The sequence below is a fragment of the Rattus rattus genome, chromosome 9 (assembly GCF_011064425.1).
Source record: "Rattus rattus isolate New Zealand chromosome 9, Rrattus_CSIRO_v1, whole genome shotgun sequence".
NCBI classification, from domain to species: Eukaryota; Metazoa; Chordata; class Mammalia; order Rodentia; family Muridae; genus Rattus; species Rattus rattus.
Window position 1 is genome coordinate 5,852,371 of NC_046162.1, and position 6,365 is coordinate 5,858,735.

At 39.3% G+C, this 6,365-nt stretch overlaps 1 pseudogene; it reads left to right on the top strand.

Annotated features, from left to right (window-relative positions):
* The first annotated feature begins 5,480 nt into the window (after window positions 1-5,480).
* On the top strand, window positions 5,481-6,129 carry LOC116909199 (annotated as a pseudogene).
* The last annotated feature ends 236 nt before the right edge of the window (window positions 6,130-6,365 follow it).

Here is a 6,365-nt window from a genome sequence, read left to right on the forward strand (position 1 = left end):
ACAGCCAAAGCTAACTGAATGGAAGGATGGTAGGTAGAAGGCACCGGGGATCCGTCTCTCCACCTGGAACTATCGGGATCTGACTGGTGGAAAGATCTTCAAACCCTGAAACCAGATGGAGGCTCGCAAGCTCCAGGGAAGTCAGGAGGTTATCAGAGCCCCATGGCAGCCCCGCACCCCTTTCCGTGGTCCAATGGCAGGAAGTTCTTCGCGCATCCCAGAAGCAGCCTGCGCACATCTTCGGCTAGCCCAGGTAGGTGAGAGGGACACTGTCCTCCACCGCGGTCAGATTTTCGGTTGCTGATTCTGATGACAAAGATGCGGGTAAAGAGGAAGATGGCTATCACATCGTAGCTCCTCCCAGAAAGGCAGGGCCTTCCACGCCATTGGAAGTCACTTCCAAAAGGATTTAAGACACTAATGACCCCTACCCCCTTTCTTTTTCATTTTTCTTTTCCCTTTTTGAAGCTAGACATTAAAGACTAGACAGCTAAAAAAAAATTAGAATTCGTATGTGACTATACATGTTAATAAATGACCAAACATGTCTAGTGAAAGAAATCTACTCAGAAAAAAAAATAACTATTCTAAAAGCTAATGTAATAGCAGTATTTTGTGACTCTATGTTCATATTCTGCATTATTCAAGAAATAAATGCATTTAAAAGCATCGTTAGTTTAGGTTTGGGGCATATCACACCCAAAATATGTAGTTTCTCAACATCAACAAACGGAAGAGGGTTGGGCAGAGGAGTGAGGAGGTAGAATCGTTTAACAATATTGGATGTAAACTCAGATCAGTGCAAATAAGAGTGTCTTAACTTTAGGATGCTGACTCTAATTTCCATGCTAAGCACAGGGGAGGGGGAAACAAAAGGTGTGCAACAGCCAACAATGTGAAGTTTATAATATCTGATACCCAATAAAAATTATAGGCACATAATATAATGTGTCGTGTAACTTATAATCTATAATTACAGTACAGTCATTGCTAAAGGCTGGGTGGTGGTTCCACTAAAAACAGAATTACTGCATGTCCCAGCAATACCACTGCTGAACACATTCCCAAAGGAAAAACTACATGAAAATAAGTCTATAGTTCTGTGTTTACCTCAATATTATCTACAGCACGGAAGACACAAACCTAGCCTAACTGGCCATCTGGGAATGAGTGAACTGATAGAGTTACACACGATTGGGTTTTACTCCATGTTTTTTATTTTAAAGATATTCTATTATTAGTGAAAATAGAGGTCACCCTGGAAGACTTTATTTTAAGTGAAGTAAGGCAAGCACAGAAAGACAAACAGCACACGACCTCATCATATGCAGAACCTCTGTCATACAGGCAGGAGCGCAGGGGCAGGAGCGCAGCAGAGTGGAGCGCAGCGGAGTGGAGCGCAGCGGAGTGGAGCGCAGCGGAGTGGAGCGCAGCGGAGTGGAGCGCAGCGGAGTGGAGCACAGCGGAGTGGAGATATGTGAAGACGCTCATCAGAAGAGATACAGATGCCACAGAGGAAGACTAGACTGCAGGAGCTCCACCGTGCAGCAAGCTAACTATGCTGATGACACGTATTACTGAAAATGTCAAGAGAACAGGTATTAAGCTTCATCATCTCAAAATGGAAGCTATGTGGATAATGTTTGTTCGTTAGCTGGACTGAAGTGTTCCTTAATGTGGACATTTCAAAATACTGTGTACGTAGACAAAGTGAAAGCAATGCTGGTTGCCACCCCGAATCTACACTTAAACATTTACATATTAAATATTTATAATCATTTAAGGGAAATCCCGCCTCCAAAACACTTCCAGGCATTCCAAGGAGGGGAAGATACAATGTCTCATGCAGTCAGAACTGAAACAAACTCATCAATCACTAGACAAGGTCATTAAATTGGTTACTATAACTCCAACTTATTTGTTCAAAATGTTAAGAAAAGGGAACCAAAGTAATTTCTTAAACCACAAATCAAATAGATGGAGATAAAGCCTCTAATGTCCATGATAAAAAAAAAATATCTAGTGCCTGAGAATTGAAGGTAAATGAGGTAATGAGAGGGAAACGTTCTCGTGTATGTGAGGTTAGCGTCAGAAACTATGCAGAGGAGGGGAGAGAAGCAGGCAGAGAAATCACAATGAAAAGGGGAGTCTTAAGCTGTGGGGATTGCCATGCCCTGGAACATGCGTAATTGGAGTCCCCGAAGGAATGAAGCAGACAGGGGAAATATTTGAAGACGTAACAGCCACAGAGTTTCCAAATGTGACATTAACTATAAATGGAGCATCCAAGACGCTCAACCGAACTCTGCCTCAATAAACATCAATGAACTGCATCAAAGTACATCACATGCACATCAGAGCGGAGCAGCTCAAAGCCAGGGATAAAGAAAATGCCCCCAAGATAGCCAACAGAAGAGATCTGTCCAAAAATTAAAATAATGCCAAAGTTCTTTCTGGAAAAAAAAAGCAAAAAACATCTTAAAGTGTCAAAGGAAAAATGATATATGAATCTGTAATTGTACACTCGGAAAACACATTTTCCAACAAATTCACTACCAGCAGACCTGAAACTCAAGCAATGTTAGTAGGGAAGTAGAAACCAGATAGATAACTAGAAAGACCCTTAAAATTACAGTGTGTTCTTTAATCAAACCCAATAACGCAGTGTGTAGCTTATAATTTATACTAAGTAAAAAAAAATTACAATTAGTATCATGTGAATGAAGAAGTGTGTGTGTGTGTGTGTGTGTGTGTGTGTGTGTGTGTGTGTGTGTAGAATGCTTATAGTATTGCCACAGGCAGTGTACCACAATCAGGTCTGTGTAATAAGTGGGAGTGGCAGAAGGCTGCTTGGTGTTGTGCACTGATACTGTGGACACTGAGAGGTAGTATACTATGTGTGTAGGGACATGTAGTCTTGAGTGTGATAAACAAGCAATGAGGGCTGTAAGCCCTAAAATAACCACTGCAATCACAAAGGAGTTATGCTTAGTAACCAAAAGAGATAAAATAGAAAATCATTTTTAAAATTAAATTTATAAAAGTAAAATTAAGAGAAGAAAATAGAACGAACAAGAGATGGGCATAACAGAAGACAAACACCAAAATATTACGCCTGAACCCATACATGTAATTACATTAAATGTAAATGCTGTAAATGTCTGCCATTAAAGGGCAGAGATTTTTCAGATTAGAGTTTTTAAAACGAATAAACACTCGGCTACATCTTGCCAGTAGAGATGCAGAAGGATGATAAAAAGAGACACACATTATCCCTAATCAAAACAAAACTGGAGTGGCGAGACTTCAAAACATAAAAATATTAGCAGGGATAAAATTCATCCAGATAAAAACACTGAACACGTACGCAATGAAACGTGACGGAAAGTTAATTGCAGTGAACTAAGATGAGAAACTATGCCCGAAGATTCCAATGTCTGTCTTTCTCTAAGGATGGATAGAATAAGTAGAGAGGAAAATCAATAAAGATATATAAGACCTGAATAACGAAATTAACCTGACCCAGCTGGCATTCATACAGCACTCCACCCAACAGCAGAATACAAATTCTTTTCACATGCACAAAGAATGTTTACCAAGATACACCACAGTTTGGGCTATAAAACAAATCTCAATAAACTTAAAAGGAGCCCAGGCTTACACAGCTTGTTCCTTAACCACACTGAAATCAAATTATAAATTAATAACAGAAAGATCTCTGAAATGTCCACAAATATTTAAAGCTAAGTAATACGCTCCTAAATAGCTGAAAGGTCAAATAGACAGAGCAAAAGGAATCTGTGCTTCTAAGCAAATGAAAGTGAAAACATGTCGGGATTTATGGGCCACCACAGAGTCCGTATTTAAGGAAATTCACAGCACTACATGGTTATATTAGAACAGAAAGGAGTCCTCAAGTTAATGGTCTCAAACTCCATCTTAAGAAACCAGAGAGCAAGTTAAATTCAAAGGCACCAGAAGAAAGAAAAAAAAAATGAAAATTTCAACTAAAGTCAGTGAAATTTTTGTTTTTTTTTTCTGCTTTCATTTTTTTACTTTTATTTTTATTTTTTAGACAAGTCCTCACAGTATAGCCCTAGCCAGCCTAGAGCTCCCTCTGTAGAATAATTTGGCCTTGAACATCCAGAGACCCACCTGCCTCTGCCTCTTTAGTGCTGGGTTTAAAGGCATGCACAACCACACTCAGATTTTATGAAATATTTTTGAAAATAGAAAAAAATCAATTAACCCAAAGTCTTTCTATTTATAATGACCAATAAAACCTGAAAAACAAGCCAGACATGGTGGTGCATGCCTTTAATTCTAGCAGTCAGGAGTCAGAGGCAGATGGATCTCTGTGAGTTCAGGGTCAGCCTGGTTCACGTAGTGAGCTCTAAGCTACACAGTGAGATCCTATCTCAAACAAACAAACAAAATATAAAAAGCAAAATAAAAATTTAAGGAATGTTTAGCTAGCTCAACTTGATAGAACAATAATACAGTACATGACATAACCACTATCAGAAACAAAATAAATGTTATTCACTCCCAACTGCAGGACTGAAACTATTTTAAAAATAAATTTGAGACTCCAGGTCATTCTAGAACAAACCTCTGAGTCCAGATGGTACTGGTAAGTATTCTCAAACATTATTGTGATGGTTTGAATGAGAATGGCTCCCTATACGCTCATATATTTGATAACTTGGTTCCCAGTTGGTGGAACTGTTTGAGAAGGATCAGGAGGTGTGGCCTTGTTGGAGGAGGTGTGGCCTTGTTAAAAGAGGTGTGGTTGGGTTGGAAGAAGTGTGTCACTGGGGTTGGGCTTAGAGGTTTCCAAAGACTCCATTCCCAGTAATCTCCTTCTCTTTCTTCCTCTCCCTCTCCCTCTCTGCTTCCTACTTGTGGATTAAGATGTGAGCGCTCAGCTGTTCCTGCTGCTGTGCCTTGCTCCACCATCACAACCTCTGAAACTGTATACCCAACTTAACATTTTCTTTTTTTAAGTTTCTTTGTCCATGGTGTCTTGTCACAACAATAGAAAAGTAAGGCGATTTTGGAATAATATTGATTGTGAACAAATACATATAGAAAATTCAAAGGAATAAATGATTTTCAATTGTTTCTATAAGGACGACACTACTACAAAAACTAAACTAAGAAATGACAAAATAAGAAGTCAATAGCCAGTATCTCTCCCAAATACAGATATAAAAACAAAGGTTTCAACTTGTCAAGTCCACCAACATTTGGAAGGGAGAACTCCTCATGATGCAATAGAGCTCAGGCCAGGTGTGGTGGCACAGTGACTCACTTGTTCTTCTAGTAATTGAGGGTTTACGGGAGAGAACTCAAGTTCAAAGCCAGAGTGGGTTATATAGTAAAACTCTATCAAAAAAAAAATCAATGAAATGAAGAACAAAAACAAAGTAAAATTACTTTCATTCTAAAAAATATGTGCGTTTAAGAGACAGATATTAATGCTTTTCGTCACAATAAAACTAAAAGGAGCTCTCTCTGCCCCATCTACTGCTTCTCTTTACCCCATCTACTACGACATTCCAGAAAATGTCGACATCACTCTGAAGGGGTGCACAGTCATTGTGAAGGGCCCCAGGGGAACTCTGAGGAGGGACTTCAATCACATCAATGTAGAGCTGAGTCTTCTTGGAAAGAAAAAGAAAAGGATTCGTGTTGACAAGTAGTGGGGTAACAGAAAGGAACTGGCCACTGTCAGAACCATCTGCAGTCATGTTCAGAACATGATCAAGGGCGTGACACCGGGCTTCCGTTACAAGATGAGGTCTGTGTATGCTCACTTCCCTATCAACGTTGTTATTCAGAAGAATGGGTCTTTGGTTGAAATCTGAAATTTTTTGGGTGAAAAATACATCAGCAGGGTTCGGATGAGGACAGGTGTTGCTTGTTCTGTCTCTCAAGCCCAGAAGGATGAACTAATCCTTGAAGGAAATGATATTGAACTTGTTTCAAACTCAGGGGCTCTGATTCAGCAAGCCACAACAGTTAAAAACAAGGATATCAGGAAGTTTTGGGATGGCATCTATGTTTCTGAGAAGGGAACCATGCAGCAGCCTGATGAATGAGACCTCAGTTTCACAGCTCCAGAAACAAGATCCTGATCACAAGTACAATTTGGGCTCTATGGGAATAATAAAAGACTTATATATTGAAAAAAACTAAAAGGAAAAGTCATATATTCTCAGTAGATGCAGAAAGAAATCACTTGACCTAAAATATCTCACCATTTGCTCTAAAATGCAACCTCTGAAAACTAGTAGTGAAAAATAATATTCCTCAGTCTCACAAAGAATAAACAAAACAAACAAACATACAACAAAAACATC